The 19,782-nt window shown below is 43.2% G+C and overlaps 1 long non-coding RNA gene across 1 annotated transcript; it reads right to left on the bottom strand.

Annotated features, from left to right (window-relative positions):
• Positions 1 to 499: 499 nt before the first annotated feature.
• On the bottom strand, positions 500 to 17,627 carry LOC115471240. The gene is made up of 3 exons (XR_003942305.1): positions 17,543 to 17,627; positions 16,293 to 16,297; positions 500 to 510 (listed from the first exon to the last, which is right to left on the bottom strand). It is a non-coding gene; the product is annotated as an uncharacterized LOC115471240 (long non-coding RNA).
• Between the last annotated feature and the right edge of the window lie 2,155 nt (positions 17,628 to 19,782).

Here is a 19,782-nt window from a genome sequence, read left to right as displayed (position 1 = left end):
CATTGAATTGTGTTGTACTGAAGTAAATTGTAACTCAGAAATATTTCCTGTTTTCCTGTGTATAACATTAGACGCACAATCTACCCAATTGTACACCATTATTTCAGACTCCTGAGGCAGGTGCTTACACGTTGAAACATGGCTGCTGTGTCAAATCTTTTGTTGTGTTTTCAATAAATTCGTACATATAAGAATTATTGCATCTCCCTTGTGTCTTTGGAAGAGCCTATCTAACCTTCTCTTTGGTTTGTGTGCTCCACGGTCATAGGGATTGAGCGTTCCTCCATCTTTTGTGGCTGATCTCTCCAGACCTGAGTATTAGCCAGTGGTCCAGACCAGCACCAGATCAGGCCTGAGAGCACACCAATATGCTATGGCCCACTGGGTGCGAAACACAAGTAGGCAATGAAAGTTACCCTCCAGTAGTAGAGTGGTGCATAATACTCAAGTCCCTTTTCATTGTAACAATATAGAACCTCAATCCACCACACTAACACAAGTAAACATGCACTTCTTCTGTCCAAGTAACTAGAATGTTCTCAGATTCACATTAAACTGACTGGAGCATGAAAAATAAACATGCCAGGGGCATGCTTATAGGAATAAATAAAACAGGTGTGTGTGTTTATAGTGGTGTGTTTGCCTTTGGATATACATGCAGACTCTCCAACAGAATAATGTTTTTCACTTTTTTATAAATATCATATTAATATTATATCTTGAAATGGTGCTGTTTGCATGATATGAATGACTTCATATACCTAGAATTGATATAGAGGGCAAAGAAGGGCAAGCCTGAGAGATGGCTAAAGATCAAGCAAGGTCTCAGTGGACAGGCTGAATTGGGCAGACTGGGAGGGTCACCCAGAAAATCAAGTATATCTATTATGACACAGATGAGATCTTCTGGCATTTAGCTACAGTATCCATCCTCCATTCTCTTGCTAATATAGCCCCAGCTAAGTAAAGATTCATTTTCAGCCATCACAACATTTCTATGCCTACATGTGAGCATACCGTATTTGTGCCAACGGTTGCACCTGTGCTGCCAACTGAGCCAAGTCACAATGACCTGGAAAGATGATAGGTCTTACATTTTTTATGAGTTTGGATACAGTTTCCTGTCATTTGAATCCAGACTTTCACAAACAAGTTTTAACATTTTCACATTTTTATTTAATACCTATGGGAAACATCTTTTGGTGTTAAATAATCTGATTATATTTTCGCCTCAAGAAGATTACAGAAATACACACAGAATTCAAAGAAATTGATGCTATTAATTTTTTTTTGTTAAGAAGGAGGGATTAACAGATAGAAGAAGATCTAAGTATATAAGAAGAAAAGGGGAGACGTAACAAGAATCATTTCTTGTTTTACACTTTAAGAATAGCATCCACAATAGGCCCTAAAACTAGACAAACTAGGCAACTGCCTAGGGTAGTGTAATTCCATAGATTATTGTGGCATTGGTATGGAAGTCAGCCTTCCTAAAGAAGTCGGTGCAATGGGTGGGGAGTCTTGAGCACATGCACACAGGAAATTTGGCAGGCCTTGAGGATTTGCATGTACCACAGGTTCTGCATCAACCATAGAGGGGCATAATCGAACGTCACCAGCGATCTATTTTGGCGGCGGCACAACAGCTGGCCGGAACCGTCTTTTTTTTCGATAATACGGTTTAGCCCGGCTAAATGCCAGAGTTCGCCAGGTTTGAGATCGCCGGTTTTGTTTTTCAGCGATAATGGAAAAAAATGCTGGCCATCTCAAACCCAGCGAAATCCAAGGCATTTGGTCATGGGAGGAGCCAGCATTTGTAGTGCACTGGTCCCCTTGACATGCCAGGACACCAACCGGGCACCCTAGGGGGAACTTCTAAAAATTGTTAAAAAATACACAAATAGCTCCCAGGTGCATAGCTCCCTTACCTTGGGTGCTGAGCCCCCCAAATCCCCCCCCAAACCCACTCCCCACAACTCTACACCATTACCATAGCCCTTATGGGTGAAGGGGGGCACCTACATGTGGGTACAGTGGGTTTTGGGGGGGTTTGGAGGGCTTAACATTTACCACCACAAGTGTAACAGGTAGGGGGGGATGGACCTGGGTCCGCCTGCCTGAAGTGTACTGCACCCATTAAAAACTGCTCCAGGGACTTGCATACTGCAGTCAGGAAGCTGGGTATGACATTTGAGGATGGCATACAGGCTGGTAAAAAAAGGTTTTGATTTTTATTTTTTTCGTGTGGGAGGGGGTTGGTGACCATGGGGGGACTACGGGGAGGTCATCCCCCATTCCCTCCGGTGGTCATCTGGTCAGTTGGGGCACCTTTTTGAGGCTTGGTCATGAAAATAAAAGGACCAAGTAAACCTGGCAAAATACTGATTAACGCTGCTTTTTTTTTTCCATTATCCGCGAAAGCCGGCCATCTGGTAGCCACGCCCATGCTTGCCCATGTCCCGCCTTCACTACGCCGCCGACACACCCCCTTGAACTTTCCCTGGCGAGGCGACGGAAAAGCGGCGATGCTGTCAAAAAAGCTGCTTTCGATAATACCGATTTTGCTGCTTTTGAGAGATCGCCGGCCATCTCCCACTTTATGTCGGGAAATGGCCGGCGATCACTTTCAAAAATAAGCCTGATAGTGACTCTCCAGCTTATAATCGAACGAGAATAACGCCCAAGTTCCGACCTAAATCGGGAGATGGGCGTTTATCTCACAAAAACGATAACGCGGTATAATCAAAAGCCGAATTTGGGTCGCTTTCAACTGCACTCCGTCGCGGATGCGGACAAAGTGGACGGGGGCGTGTCGAAGGCGTGTCGAAGGCGGAACGGGGGGCGTGGTTATCGGGCGAACAGAGATGGGCGCCCTTCGCCGATAATGGGAACAGTTTTGAGCTAGAATTTAGGACACTTTTCCTGGACCCTGTTTTTTTACGAATAAGGCCCCCAAAAGTGCCCTAAATGACCAGATGACCCCCAGAGGGAGTCGGGGATGACCTCCCCTGACTCCCCCAGTGGTCAGCTAAACCCCCTCCCACCACAACAAATGATGTTTCACAACTTTTTACTTTCACCCTCAAATGTCATACCCTCCTCCAAGCAGCAGTATGCAGGTCCCTGGAGCAGTTGTTAGGGGGTGCAGTGGACGTCAGGCAGGTGGACCCAGGCCATCCCCCCCCTACCTGTTACATTGTGCTGCTTAAATGCTATTAGTCGTCCAACCCCCCCAAACCCACTGTACCCACATGTAGGTGCCCCCCTTCACCTCTTAGGGCTATAGTATGATGTAGACTTGTGGGCAGTGGGTTTTGAGGGGGGATTTGGGGGCCTCAACACCCAAGGGAAGGGTGCTATGCACCTGGGAGCTCTGTTTACCTTTTATTTGGTTTTTGTAAAAGTGCCCCCTAGGGTGCCCGTTGGTGTCCTGCCATGTGAGGGGGACCAGTGCACTATGAATCCTGGCCCCTCCCACGAACAAATGCCTTGGATTTATTCGTTTTTGAGCTGGGCGATTTCATTTTCCATTATCGCTGAAAAGCAAAATCGCCCAGCTCACACCTTGACGAATAAAACATGGGCGTCTTTTTCTTTTAAAAAATACGATCCGCCCCGCCCCTTCACGGATCCGTTCTCGGAGATAAACGCCCATGGAGATAGGCGTTTCTGTTCCATTATGCCCCTCTCTACGTTAGAGCTACACACACTGTTCCCTCTAAGCTGAGCAGGAATCCTCCACCTACAGTCCTAGTGGGGGATGCTGTTTCACTATCACATTTTCAATAGTGATGGACAAGCAAGCTCTGCAGGGCTTCAGGGAACCTGCCTGTCCCCAGCAATTGAAAACATAATAGTGAAGTACCCCCCCCCCCCCCCCCACATATACACACACACTGGCAGCAATGCAGTTGGAGGTCTCCTGCTCAGTTTAGAGGGAACAGTGGCTACAGGCCTGGGTGGACTTTGCAGCACCATCAGCACAGGAGCAGCGACAGTGACTAAGGTGGGGGTAAGGTGTGCAAGGGAAAATAATGTGGGAGATGCTGAACACAGAGGGGAGGAGAAAGGGAAGAGGTGATGCTGGACATTTGAAAGAGGAAAGAAGGCATGACAGGAAAGAAGAAATGCTAGCTATCTGTCGATAGGAAGGATAGGGGAGATCCTGAACACTTTTTTTTTTTGGGGGGGGGGGGGGGGTTAAGGGAGGGCACAGAAGAAGAGACAAGGAGATGCTGCAAACCTGAGAGGAGAAGAGAAGGCAGGGGAGATGCTGTACACCTGAGGGAGCATAGGGAAGAGAAAGGGAGATGCTAGAGTTCAATAACAAGAATAATTGTTTAAGTTTACCCTCTTGTAACAGGAGTCATTGTTAGCTTGCTCTTTTCTTGTTTATCTTTCTGTCTATATTTATGGCATTCTTTTCTTTTGTTCAGGTTTATTTTAGGTTGTATACCACTTAGATCCGCTTGATCAGTATATCGGTATAAAAAGTTCCTTATTCATCATTAATTGGCTCTAAAGCTAGTTTACAAAGACTTCAGTTAGTGCAAAATATGATGGTGTGGCTTATTACTGCAGCCAAAAAAACAGAACATATCACTCCAAATTTGTATGAACTGCATTGACTGCCAGTCTCTAAATTTCAAGGTTCTCTAAATTTCAAGGTACTGTGTTTAGTCTATAAAGTCCTGAATTTAGGTTGTCCTATGTATCTTTCCAGGAAAATATCTAAGTACAGTACAGTTTTGATTATCCAACCTTCACTGATCTGACCTTCCGGCACATCTGACAGGCCCCCGGTGATGTCATTATATCGCTATAAAGAAGTGTGCAGCTTCTTTCCATTTTCTGGCATAGCACACAGGGAAGTTTTGCACCTGAGACAACTAGTTTCAAACCGGGGGCCCTACATTTACTGCAAAACAGCACTGTTGTGACACCTCAGCCCTTGCCAGGTCGAGTTTTCAGGATTTCCCTAATAAATATGCATCCACCCACAATCTGGAGTGTCACTTGATATCCTGTTATAATCAGATAATAATCCTCTAACTAATGATAACAGTTCTAAAATTCACCAAATACTTTCAAAGTATAAGCAAAAATAATTTATTCATATTTATTTATCTCTAAATCAAAGTACATAGTCATAGTTACCGTGCAATCATTCACATGGCAACTCAGATCTACCACTAGCCCAATGCAGCTGCCAGCAGTAGTTCCGTCTCGAGTGTGCACCATTTCTGGCGCTACAGAAATTAATTCTGTAATTTCTAGTACAGTGCTAATCCGGTGGTAATCGCTGCCCGGTTACCGCCAGGTTACCGTGGGAGCCCTTACCACTACCTCAATGGGTTGCAATAAGTGCTCCACCCTCCCACAAGGCATGCAGTAAGAATAATCTTACCACATGGCCATGTCTTTTTTAGGGGCTTTTTACCCGCCGTGGTAAAAATGGCCCTAGTGTGCAGCATAAACAGCCCCCGCCACTACCGCAGGGTCCTTTTTACCGCAGCTTGGTAAAAGGACCCCTAAGAGAGCATTGTCATGGCATTAAATTTGTCCTGAGCAACTAAATAACAGGACTAGGGGGCATGCGATGAAACTACAGTGTAGTAAATTTAAAACAAATCGGAGAAATTTTTCTTCACCCAACGCATAATTAAACTCTGGAATTCGTTGCCGGAGAACGAGGTGAAGGCGGTTAGCTTAGCAGAGTTTAAAAAGGAGTTAGACTGTTTCCTAAAGAACAAGTCCATAAACCACTACTAAATGGACTTGGGAAAAATCCACAATTCCAGGAATAACATGTATAGAATGTTTGTACGTTTAGGAAGCTCGCCAGGTGCCCTTGGCCTGGATTGGCCGCTGTTGTGGACAGGATGCTGGGCTCGATGGACCCTTGGTCTTTTCCCAGTATGGCATTATTTATGTACTTATATTGCTGTGCTGTTGGGAAGTGCAGGATTGAACTTGATTAAAAAGTTTTGCCACTTCTTGGAAATGCAAACAAGCTGTTTGTAGAAGTGTCTGAACATTCCAGGTAATGCTCAATCCAGGGGCATAGCTACAGGGGGCCATGGGGGCCTGGACCCCCACAAATTTCATCTGGGCCTCTGGTTTGGCTGGTGGGGGTCACCAGCCCCCGCCAGCTGAAGCCTTCTTCAGCGCTGGTCTGCGGCGCAGCCACGTTCGCTGCCCTGCTCTTCTTTCTTCTTGCTCCTCCTATGCATGCTGACATGGGAGCACAGAAGCACTTACCACCTCATAAATAGGAGATGGTAAGCATTCCCACATTGACTCTATGCAGGTATCGCATTCTAATGACATTACTGCATTACTAGTAAAACTAGCCATAGTTTGCTGATAGTGGACAAAATTAAAATGCTTCATTATTCCCTCCATGCTCAAACACAGATTACAACATCCTATAAGCAGCCCTGTATCCTGTTTTTTAAAACATTCTCTCCATTATTTTTAGGCACCATCCCAAGACATTTTAATACATGTATAAAAGCCAGTTCAATATTAGGGCTTGCTCTGAAATACACTAAGTCTAAGTTAGTGAACCATCTTAGAAAAACACTGCTAGTCAAAAAAAAAAGTATTTCTCCCCTGGTTATATTATTACATAACATGGCTTCTCAGCTGTGCAGAAATCTACAATTTTTCATTTAGAAAAAAAAAAAGCCAAAAAAAAGTTATGTGAATTTGAAAATTGATGACATTTTTTAATCATTGCATAGAAGCAAAAAGCAATAAGGATTGGTTCAACCTGCAGAGATATTCATACTAAGCTGCTGTTATGTCTCTGTAGCTGTAAATTACATGTCTGTGCAGATGCATGAAAGTCAGCCATTGCAGTGTGACACACCAGGACAGTACACAGTTCAAGTTTTCATTATCAGACTCATTTTTGAAAGAGAAGAACACCCATCTTTCGACACAAATTGGAAGATGGGTGTCGTTCTCCCAGGGTCGTCCAAATCAGTATAATCGAAAGCCAGTTTTGGACGTCCCCAACTGCTTTCCGTCGCAGGGACGGCCAAAGTTCAAGGGAGCGTATCGGAAGCGTATCAAAGGCGGGACTTGGGCGTGCATAACACATGGACATCCTCGACCCATAATGGAAAGAAAAGGGTGTCCCTGACGAGTACTTAGACGACTTTACCTGGTCCTGTTTTTCTTACGACCAAGGAACAAAAAGGTGGCCAAAATGATCAGATGACCACCGGAGAGAATCGGGGATGACCTCCCCTTACTCCTCCAGTGGTCACTAACCTCCTCCCACCCTCAAAAAACATCTTTAAAAATATTTTTTGCCAGCCTCTATGCCAGCCTCAGATGTCATACTCAGCTCCATTATATAAAACTTCCGTCCCAGACCTCCAATTTTTATCTACTACAGTTCAATTTCAATACACTCTTTTTTGTTCATTCAGTTTTTCAGGGATCATCAAATTCTTCCTTCAGCAGCTCCCATTTGGGCACAGCGTCCCATCTGTTATGGCGCTGTGTACATCCTCATAGATCAACCCGAGATATTTTTTAATATATATTTTTGTGTATAGTAATTTCAAACATTTCTAATTTTTAATATAATCTTCAGTAAAAATAAACCAGATACTTAACTTTAATTTTAGCTTTGATTTTAGCAGCCGCCCTGCAATTCGATCAAACCTCTGCCAACAAGGCCAAGTTTCGAGAATCATGACAGCATATATGCAGGTACCTGGAGCAGTTTTAGTGGGTTGCAGTGTCACTTCAGGCAGGCGGGACCCAGGCCCATCCCCCTCCAAAACCCATCAGAAACCCACTGTACCCACATCTAGGTGCCCCCTTCAACTGTAAGGGCTATGGTAGTGGTGTACAGTTATAGGTAGTGGGTTTTAGGGGGGGTTTGGGGGGCTCAGCAGACAAGGTAAGGGAGCTATGATCCTGGTAGCATTTTCTGAAGTCCACTGCAGTGCCCCCTAGGGTGCCCGGTTGGTGTCCTGGCATGTCAGGGGGACAAGTACACTACGAATGCTGGCTCCTCCCATGACCAAAGGGCTTGCATTTGGTTGTTTCTGAGATGGGCGACCTTGGTTTCCATTATCACCAAAAATCAGAAACGACCAAGTCTAGGGACGACCATCTCTAAGGACGACCTAAATTTCAAGATTTGGATGTCCCCGACCGTAGTATCGAAATGAAAGATGAACGTCCATCTTGTTTCGATAATATGGGTTTCCCCACCCCTCCATCAGGACGTTTTGCGAGGATGTCCTTAACAAAACTTGGGCGTCCCTTTCGATTTTGCCCCAGGGTTTATTTTCAAAAGAGAAAAAATTTTAAAAAGTGGCATAAAGTGGCATTTGGACATTTTGCTTGCCAAAACATTCAGTGGTCCTTTAACTAAGCCGTGGTAAAAAGTGGCCTGCGGTAGTGTAGGCACGTGTTCTGGGTGTGTGCTGGGCCAGTTTTTACCACATCTGCAAAAAAGGACTTCTTATTAATGGGATGGGAAAAGGGCATGTGGTAAAATTGAAACCAGCACGTGCCTAAAACCGGCCTGAGCACTTACTACCACCCACTAATCTAGCGGTAAGGGCTCACATGCTACATGCGCAGAGACAGATCAGCCGTACGTAGGAGGAAATAAATCATCCAGGCGTTATGGGTGCACGGCAAATATGAAATTACTGCCAAGAGGCAGGGTAGGCTGGTGGTAGTCTCATTTTGGCATGCTCTGCATGCGCATAGAGACTAGTACGCCTTTGTAAAGGGCCCCTTAAATTGCTATTTTCAAGACGCATTTTCTAAACATTTTTCTATGCTGTTCATTCACAGTGTGTTCTAATCACAACAGGGTATGTCAGGGGCATATTAAGGGCAGGATTTAGGCACTCCTAACATTTGGATGTCTTTCTGCCATACTGGAACAAAACAAAAATGTCCAGGATTAAAACTAAGACGTTTTGAGCTAGACCTGTTTTAATAATGACTAATCAAACTATGATGGGTAAAGCTATTCCAATATAGCTGTTTTATTGTTAAAGATATCTCACTGATAACAGCTATGTGCAATTAATTTTTTTTCTTTATTACTCCACTTATTATAACATACAAAAAACTGTACTAGGTACAATTTTTTGTATAATAAGTGGAGTAATAAAGAAAAAAAATTAATTGCACATACTGTAGCTGTTATCAGTGAGGAACCTTAATAATGACTAAGCCACAAAAAAGTGCCCTAAATGACCAGAACACTGGAGGAATGAAGGAATGACCCCCCCTATACTTCCTCAGTGGTCACTGACCCTTTCCCACCCCCCAGCTCCCCAAAGATTTGAAAGAAACAGTACATACCAGCCTCTATGAAAGCCTCAGATGTTATGGACAGTCCTATTAGAGCAGCAAGCAGGTCCCTGGAGTAACCTAGTGGTTGGTGTAGTACACTGTGGAGAAGGGGACCCAGGCGCATAATCTACTCTAACTGTTACACTTGTGGTGGAAAGATGTGTACCTGGGATCTTTTACTACTACTACTATTTAGCATTTCTATAGCGCTACAAGGCATACGCAGCACTGCACAAACATAGAAGAAAGACAGTCCCTGCTCAAAGAGCTTACAATCTAATAGACAAAAAATAAATAAAGTAAGCAAATCAAATCAATTAATGTGAACGGGAAGGAAGAGAGGAGGGTAGGTGGAGGCGAGTGGTTACAAGTGGTTACGAGTCAAAAGCAATGTTAAAGAGGTGGGCTTTCAGTCTAGATTTAAAGGTGGCCAAAGATAGGGCAAGACGTAGGGGCTCAGGAAGTTTATTCCAGGTGTAGGGTGCAGCGAGACAAAAGGCGCGAAGTCTGGAGTTGGCAGTAGTGGAGAAGGGAACAGATAAGAAGGATTTATCCATGGAGCGGAGTGCACGGGAAGGGGTGTAGGGATGGACGAGTGTGGAGAGATACTGGGAAGCAGCAGAGTGAGTACATTTATAGGTTAGTAGAAGAAGTTTGAACAGGATGCGAAAACGGATAGGGAGCCAGTGAAGGGTCTTGAGGAGAGGGGTAGTATGAGTAAAGCGACCCTGGCGGAAGATGAGACGGGCAGCAGAGTTTTGAACCGACTGGAGAGGGGAGAGGTGACTAAGTGGGAGGCCAGCAAGAAGCAGATTGCAGTAGTCTAAACGAGAGGTGACAAGGGTGTGGATGAGGGTTTTGGTAGAGTGCTCGGAAAGAAAGGGGCGGATTTTACGGATGTTGTAAAGAAAGAAACGACAGGTCTTGGCAATCTGCTGGATATGAGCAGAGAAGGAGAGAGAAGAGTCAAAGATGACCCCAAGGTTTCGAGCTGAGGAGACAGGGAGAATGACAGCAATGTCAGACAAGCACGCTGAAACTTTGGTGCTTGTCTGACATTGCTGTCTGGATGTCTCAACGCCACCTGAAATTAAATATGACCAAAACCGAGCTTCTCATTTTCCCCCCCAAACCCACCTCCCCGCTCCCCCCGTTTTCTATTTCTGTTGATGGCTCTCTCATTCTCCCTGTCTCCTCAGCTCGAAACCTTGGGGTCATCTTTGACTCTTCTCTCTCCTGTCGTTTCTTTCTTTACAACATCCGTAAAATCCGCCCCTTTCTTTCCGAGCACTCTACCAAAACCCTCATCCACACCCTTGTCACCTCTCGTTTAGACTACTGCAATCTGCTTCTTGCTGGCCTCCCACTTAGTCACCTCTCCCCTCTCCAGTCGGTTCAAAACTCTGCTGCCCGTCTCATCTTCCGCCAGGGTCGCTTTACTCATACTACCCCTCTCCTCAAGACCCTTCACTGGCTCCCTATCCGTTTTCTCATCCTGTTCAAACTTCTTCTACTAACCTATAAATGTACTCACTCTGCTGCTCCCCAGTATCTCTCCACACTCGTCCAACCCTACACCCCTTCCCGTGCACTCCACTCCATGGATAAATCCTTCTTATCTGTTCCCTTCTCCACTACTGCCAACTCCAGACCGCGCCTTCTGTCTCGCTGCACCCTACGCCTGGAATAAACTTCCTGAGCCCCTACGTCTTGCCCCATCCTTGGCCACCTTTAAATCTAGACTGAAAGCCCACCTCTTTAACATTGCTTTTGACTCTTAGCCACTTGTAACCACTCGCCTCCACCTACCCTCCTCTCTTCCTTCCCGTTCACATTAATTGATTTGATTTGCTTACTTTATTTATTTTTTGTCTATTAGATTGTAAGCTCTTTGAGCAGGGACTGTCTTTCTTCTATGTTTGTGCAGCGCTGCGTATGCCTTATAGCGCTATAGAAATGCTAAATAGTAGTAGTAGTAGTAGTTTGGATGCAAGGTGAGATATCAGGGGTAGAAAGGTAGATTTGGGAGTCATCAGCATAGAGATGGTAGGAAAAGCCATGGGATGAGATTAATGAACAAAGGGAAGAAGTGTAGATAGAAAAGAGGAGGGGACCAAGAACAGAACCCTGAGGTACGCCGACAGGCAGAGGGATAGAAGTAGAAGAGGATCCACCAGAGTGAACACTAAAGGTGCGGAGGGAGAGGTAGGAAGAGAACCAGGAAAGGACAGAGCCCTGGAATCCAAGTGAGGACAGGGTATCGAGAAGTATGCTGTGATCAACAGTGTCAAAAGCAGCGGAAAGATCAAGAAGAATGAGGATGGAATATTGACCTCTGGATTTAGCCAGTAATAGGTCATTGGAGATGTGAAATCCACTGCAGTGCCCCTTAGGCTGCTCCACAACTCTGCAGGGATGTCTGTGTCAGGGACGAAGCTAGACACCCAATTTTGGGTGATCCGGGGCCCAAGATGGGTGGGCAGATGAACCCCTCTCTGTCAAACAAGGTGATGTGCTCTCTCCTTCTTTCTGTCACCTGTATACCATGTGGTATCCAAATCCATTTGCAAAGATTCAAACCTGCTCTTCATCCTATTAACCACTAGATGGCTCTTCAAGCCCTCAAATTGCAAGCTGCCAACTGCTTCAGTATCTAAAGGCTTCCCATTGGTTTATTGAAGATATGATGCTATGAGGGCTGCCCGTTTTAATAGAAAAGACTGTGGTAAGCACTCTGTGCAAACATCTTCTTTCTTCCTGAGGACACGGAGACCCCATATCTTCCATCAGACATGAGTGAGGTGAGTTGCTACATTTTCCATAGTGATTCTAGGGGAATGTTACTAGGGCTTCACTTAATGCCATGGGAAACTAGAGTCCCTCCGAATCCAGGGTGCAAAATGTCAAACTGAAAAAGTATATATGCATTCCTGAAGCTCGTTGAAATCATCTTGAAAGCTAACAAAACTTATTTCTTGTTTGAGAATGGAAGCAAAGGAATTGATTCCACTTTAATTTTCTTATTACAGTTAAATCAATTACCTTTTAAACTACCCTCTACCCCCTGTGGTTTGGAAATCTTGGAGATGAAACAGTAGCTTCTAGGAGATACCTTTTAAGCAAACCAACTTTTTACAGTGTCGGGAAGAAAATACAATTAAAAAGTATCATCTGAAGTATATTTCTGCCTGTTATTTTTTAATTCTGCATCTCCATCAGGATAATAGGAGTTACAGAACAATGCCTATTGTTGGTTGAATAAATTCATCTTCATATAGATTTCTTCGTCTCTTCTGCTTTTTGTGTCACTGAATTCCATTCTAGTATATTTGCCCCATTACTGTGGCCAAATCCCCGAAATTCTGGCTCCAGTAATACATCTGAATGGGTCAAGTACCTTGCTGTAATGCATGTGTGTCACAGAAATATGCAGCACACCTCACTGCTAAGGAATCTATTAGGGATGTGCACTGGGTTTGCCTTTTCAGTTCTTAAAATTTTATGTGTATAAATACTCTGCACTAAACTTTACACACACAAAACTTCAGAATAAACACAGATGCATTAGTCAAATTTTTATATGCATTAATTCCTGAAACAAAACAAAAATGTGCAAAAATTACCCCCAAAATCCAAAATGGACCCAAAACCAACCAAAATGTTGTTTTCGGTGCACACTCATAGAGTCATGCATTTTTGTATTTGATATGCTGCCTTTCTGTGGTACAACTAAAGTGGTTTATATATTATATGTAGGTAGTTCTCTGTCCCTTGTGAGTTACAATCTAAGGGGTCATTCTACGAAAGGCGATAAGGCTACTGTGTGGGTAGCATGGAGGAAAATAGCACCACTGCTGGGTGCGCCCAGCTGCCCTGCAGAAGTTCTGTTTTTGGCACACGGCCTTTATCACGCCAGACAATAATTTTAATTTTTAGCACAGGGGGTGGGGGAGTAGTCATTCCCGGTGCACTGTCCCAATTACCACGGGAGTAGCATGGAGCCCTTACCACCTACTGAATAGATGGCAGTAAGGGCTGTGGTAGTAAATAGCTGCATATCAATTGGAAAAGTAGCACAGGGCCATTAAAAAATTAAAAAATAGGGTTTTTCCCGCCGTAGTAAAGGGTGGCTTCGGGTTGTGGAAATTCCATCTGCCATCACTACCGAGGCCACATTTTACTGTGACTTGGTAAAAGGGACCCTAAATTTTATACCTTGTCAATAGTCTGTAAAGAACCTGCTTTAGGATCTGCTCCAACCAGACAGAAGTGCCGTGAACCTGTGTAGATTCTGTCTCATAGCAATACAGGAGAGATGACTCGCTTGGTCCATCCAGTTTGCCCATTACCACTTATCTACTATGCTCCTACAGTAGTCTGTAGTTTTCTCCTTCCTTCCTCCACACTCGGGTCTCTCTGTGTCTGTCTCATGCATACTTTAATTCTGTCATTGCTTTGACTCCTACCATCTCATCTGGAAATCTGTTCCTGGTTAGACATACAAACTGCCCTCTATTAATGTACATAAATTCTTAGTTTGCCATAATAAACATAGAGATTGACTGGAAGTGCTTTACAGTGTCCTGCTAAGTCACTTTGTACCAAAAGAGACCTTCTGGTCTGCCTGAATGTGACTGCTCTGTAGTTTTTCAGCTCACAATCTGTTCCTGTTATTATTTATTAATATTTATTTATTGCATTTGTATCCACATTTTCCCACCGTATGGCAGGTTCAATGTGGCTTACATATTGCTAAAAAGGCGGTTACAAAATTTAGATTTGTAGAAGTCTAGTACATAATACAGAAGTACATATAAACACTTAGTTTGATATATTAGCCTATTGTGAGAGGGGTTTAATATTATTGTTTTCCATTTCTGAACTTTTCGTGATGTATGGTGGTGTGGGATTACACAGATCCAGGAGGGAAAGACTTCTTGAAAAGATGTGTTTTCAGATTTTTTTCTGAATTGTAAGTAGTTTTCTGTGAGTTTCGGGTCTTTGGGTAGTGAGTTCCAAAGTTGTGTGCCTATAAAGGAGAGGCTGGTGGCATGTGAAGATCTGTATTTTATACCTTTGCAATTGGGGTAGTGAAGGGTTATGTACAGTAGGTTCTTGCTGTTCTCATCACGTTTCTTAATGATAGATCGGTAAGTTCCGTCATGTAATCTGGTGCGAGTCTGTAGATGATTCTGTGGACTATTGTGCATATTTTGAATGTTATGAGAGGGTTAATAGGGGAAAGGGAAATGGGACTTGATATACCGCCTTTCTATGGTATTTTGCAACTACATTCAAAGCGGGGCAATGGAGGGTTAAGTGACTTGCCCACAATCACAAGGAGCTGCAGTGGGAATTGAACCCAGTTCCCCAGGATCAAAGTCTGCTGCACTAACCACTAGGCTACTAATAGGAAGCCAATGTAAGTTTCTTAGGAGGTGTTGCGTGCTTTCGAAGTGTGTTTTTCCGAAGATGAGTCTGGCAGCCGTGTTTTGTGCTGTCTGTAGTTTTCTTATGATTTGATCTTTGCAGCCTACGTAAATACTATTGCAGTAGTCTACATGGGTTAGCACCATGGTTTGGATCAGGTTTGCGGAATGAATCCCTTCGAAAGTAAGGTTTTATACATTGAGCTTCCACATAGTGTGGAACATTTTCTTGGTTGTGTTCTTAGCTTGGCTTTCTAGTGTTAGGTTGCGGTCAATTGTTATGCCTAAGATTTTCAAGCGGTCGGAGATTGGGAGGGATGAACCCTGTGCATTAATTGCCGAGGGGAAACATTATTGTATTGGGGGGATGAGAGAATGAGACATTGGGTTTTATGTTATCCATTAAAATCCTTTCTGAGTTGGGGGTGGGGAAAGCAAGGGCATAAGTACATATATACTGCACACTGAAAGCCGACTTCAAAGCTCAAGATGTGTTTCTGGAGCTGATACTGTAATACAGTGACATAAAGCACTATTGTTCAGTAACAACACCTTCGGATTCTAGGCTTTACATTCCTTTTCAAGGTCCAACGAATAAATAAATTATTGGTGTAAGGAGCTAAGCTAACCTGAGATAGAAGTTCCAAAAAAAGTCACAAGCATTGATATTCACATTCCATGCTGACGGCTGAGTAAATTAATCTTTCATTGGAAAATGTTCTAGACCTGTACTGTGCCTCTGTGTGCTGTGCATGCTTCAGGAAAGACGGTGCAGATGGCTCATTACTGTACCCACCTAGAGTAATCAAGACTATATTTCAGGACAAGTAAACTGGAGGCTTTCAGCTAGACAGAAATTACATTTCTTCCAAATTATTTTATCTCATTCCAAATCCTTGCAGCCTCTCAGGGAAATAGTATTCAAGGAGGGTTCCTAATACTTTGTTCAAAGTGAGATTTTAATTGTCAGAAAGGAAAGTCTGTGTTTTACCCATCATGTACTGCTGAATTAAACGTGGGACTGTGCTGAGCTGATTTTTGTCCTCTCTACTCACCTGCGGCTCCCCCATCTTTCCGAGACTTCTCAACTCAATTGCAGTCTCTACTCCCTAATCTGTGATCTCTCACTGCCAGGGGCAGAGCGCACCTTTTTGGCTACATAAGAAAATAGGCATTGTCATACTGGGACAGACCGCAAAGGTACATCAAGCCCAGTATCTTGTTTCCAACAGTGGCCAATTCAGGTCATAAATACCTAGCAAGATCCCAAAAGAGTAAAACAGATTTCATGCTGCTTATCCTAGAAATAAGCAGTGGATTTTCCCAAGTCCATCTTAAAAATGGCTTGTAAACTTTTCTTTTAGGAAATTATCCAAACCTTTTTTAAACCCTGCTAAGTTAACTGCTTTTACTACATTCTCTGGCAACAAATTCCAGAGTTTAATTGCATATTGAGAGAAGAAATATTTTCTCTGATTTGTTTAAATGTACTATTTAGTAGCTTCATTGTGTGCCCACCACCCTAACTCTCTAGTTACTGATGATGCATTGGACAAAATATTAGTCAGGTCAGGTCCCAGTGGCCCAGTGGTGTGCTGGAGCTGGCTTGTACCGGCTCACACGCGCCGGTTGTTAAATTTTTGCTGAATTTTGCAAGCTAGTTGTTGATGGAGCCAGGCAGCCAGCACACAAACATCTGGGGTTCTTTTCCCTTCTCCTGTCTCCCTCCTCCCCCTGCCCCCACCTGCCTGTGAGTCTAGCATACCTCAGCTTCCTACCTCATGATCATATCCTTTCTCAGGTCCACACCTCCCCCCCTCACCGCTGTCTGTCAAACATTACTCTTCCAGCAGCGTTAGTGGTAACACGCTGCCTGGCCAACCCGGAGCCTTTTCTCTGCCAGATTCTCCCCACACGTAAGCAGGAAGTTGCATCAGCAGGGCAGGACACAGCAGAGAAAAGACACCGGGTTGGCCAAGCAGCATGTTACCGCTAGAGCTGCTGGAAGAGTAAGGTTTGAAGGATGGCCAGTGAGGGAATGAATCATCTGGGAAGCTGAGAGAGATATGGACTCACGGGGGAGCGGGAGATGATGCTGTGTTTGGTTGAGAACAGGAGTCAGCATGAATTAAAAAAAAGTTGAAGCTAATTAGGTTAGTCTGTTTCCCCTTACCGCTGAGCTATCATTACCATAAACTCAAAACAAAAGCAAGCAAACCTATGAGCTGCTGCATCCATATTGTCATTCTTTATTGTTGGTAGCATTTTAATTTAATCTCACTTATATTTTCAACATGCCTGCTTGTGCAGTATACGGATGTACACAGAGGTCATAGGAAGTATAATAATGGAATAACTTTTCATAAATAGAGTAGTAATTTGTTATAAATAGTACTCAGTGTGTCATTTGGAGGGGTTGGTTATAGGAACACCCTAGCGTGTGTTATATTCGTGCAGAGATTTTTTTTCTCCTGATAAAGGGCCACTAAATCAGATATCATATTATAAGAATCAGGTACTCAACATTCAGAGTTGCTATTTATTTATTTAGTTAGTTAGTTAGTTAGTTAGTTAGTTAGTTAGTTAGTTACTTATGACATTTGTATCCCACATTAAACATGAATTAGGTTGAAACCTAGGAGCATTTAAAATCTTCTTTTCTCCTGTGCCTAGATCAAAAGAGAAAGATGGTTTATGGAACCTTGCTTCTTTTGTTTTGTTAGAATGCAGTGGAATATTATTATAGAAAAGCACTTAATATTGTTTACTACCACTGTTTAAAAGAGAGATTGAATAATGAGGACAGTGCTACCTTCATGCAGAAGTCCAGAGTCAGTCTAAATGTGCCAACATTTTCCAGTTCTGTAGTATATATTTATTTGTTCTTCAAATCTGTTTGGTTGTAAAAGGCATGTTTTTTTTGTGGGGTGGAGGTTAACCTTTGTCTCCCGGATGTGTATTTGTATATAGATGAGTCCTGGGAATAATGTTGGCTAAGAGAAAGCAGCAGTAGAACAGTTGGAGCTGAATGACATTTATGGTCATATAAAGTTAATTATTTTCAGTGGAAATTAAATCTGTTGGCTGCCTGCTATGTGAATATTCCATCACTCTTTCATTATTGCTACCAAGTATTACATATTTAGGGCATATGCCTTAAAACATAGATTGTTTACATTTATTTATCTGGTCCTTACATGCACATGGCATTGCTTGTTAAACCCAAAGGCAAAACCTAAGGGTGGTTAAACAATTTGGTATAAACTATGTTGTTTATAACTTTACTTGTTTTGTACTGCTTTTGGTCCTAATGATCTGTACATCTGTTATATTAGTTTATTGAGTAGAAACAGTCGGGTGGGCTTATAGGAAGGGAGAGGAGAACGGGAGGGGAAGAGTTCTTTGGGTTACATGGCCATATGGAATTTACAGTAAAGAATATTATATATTTTAATGTTATTTGTACATTGGTTGCTACACTCTACCTTTGTACCAATAAAACATATAATAAAGTTATGTACATATATATCACTTTTTTTTGGGGGGGGGGGGGGGGGAGAGAGCCTGTTGTTACACATTTACTAGCATACCACTGCAGTGGCCCATCTCATTCTGATAACTGACGCTTTTGCAAACCTGCTAGTATCCACCTCTGACTTCCTCTCAACCCATCTTCAGCTTACTTCCTAACTTTGTAGCCCTCTCAACTCATCCACTTCCCAGCACTCCAGTCCAGGAACCATTTCAAATACATGACTGAGGCCCTGATGCTCGGAAGCAAACGCAGGTGCTAGAGGCCATTGGCATCGGACTAGTGCCCGCATTAGTGAGCGCAGAATGCTCAGAGGCTCTAGCATGGGCAACAATGAGCGCGCCAAGATTAGCACAAATGGCATACTAATATAGTCAAATGGATTTTAATGAGGTCATTTCCTATTTCTTCCCAATGCTCAAAGAACAGCGCACAAAACAAAGCCACCCTTACTGCTCAAAAAATAATGCCAAGGTGTTTGACAAGAGGATGTCTTTAGAATCTGCCAGTTTTTACTTTTTTTGAGCAGAAGAAAGTCCATGCAAGCCCTTAAGGGGGAGAGTCTAAATATGGCACCTAAAAAAATTGGCGCTGAAATCAGTGCCTACTAATCATATTCTATAATCGGTGACTAGATTTAGGCACCGATTATAGAATTCGCTTAGTTGATATTTCAGTGCTTAAGTCTACGTGCATCCATTTAAACCAACAAAAATGTGGCATACATCCCAGCGCATAGATTTAGGTGCGCTTCACCATATTCTATAATTAGGCACGTAAATTTCAGAACACCGATGAAATGTCCATCCCCCCCCCCCCCCCCATAACCATGCCCATTTTTGCTTGCGCACATTAGAAGTTCAGCGCACATCATTACAGAATATGCATAAGTAGAGAGGTGTGGTAGCTGTGTTAGTCCACTTTTAAAGGTAATCAATAGAAATAAAACAAAATAAAACATGGAAAAGAAATAAGATGATACCTTTTTTATTGGACATAACTTAATACATTTCTTGATTAGCTTTCGAAGGTTGTCCTTCTTCGTCAGATCGGAAATAAGCAAATGTCGGTAGATGACAGTATGTTTCACTTATATATACTGTCATCTACCAACATTTGCTTATTTCCGATCTGACGAAGAAGGGCAACCTTCGAAAGCTAATCAAGAAATTTATTAAGAATATGCTTAGCAACTTGTGCGCCTAAATTCTAATCAGTGCCAATTAGTGCTCATTATTGCTTGTTAAATGCTGTTATCAACACTCATTAACTTGTTAAGGGGGTCTTTTACTAAAGATTAGCTCATTAGCTGCAGCAGGGCCCACCCCTAAGCTTGTTAAGTTACACGCATTGTATCGATGTGGATCTCTAGGCGCGCTAAATAGAATCCGGGGATAAGCACTAGTAGTGAGAAACAAATGCGCGTGAGTCTGAGCAAATCCGTAAGTGAAAGCACACACTGGCGCCTGTTTCCTGTGT

Source organism: Microcaecilia unicolor, chromosome 5, assembly GCF_901765095.1.
Source record: "Microcaecilia unicolor chromosome 5, aMicUni1.1, whole genome shotgun sequence".
Taxonomy (NCBI): domain Eukaryota; kingdom Metazoa; phylum Chordata; class Amphibia; order Gymnophiona; family Siphonopidae; genus Microcaecilia; species Microcaecilia unicolor.
The sequence above is the reverse complement of the archived record's forward strand: the minus strand, read 5'-3'. Positions and strand labels throughout refer to the sequence as shown.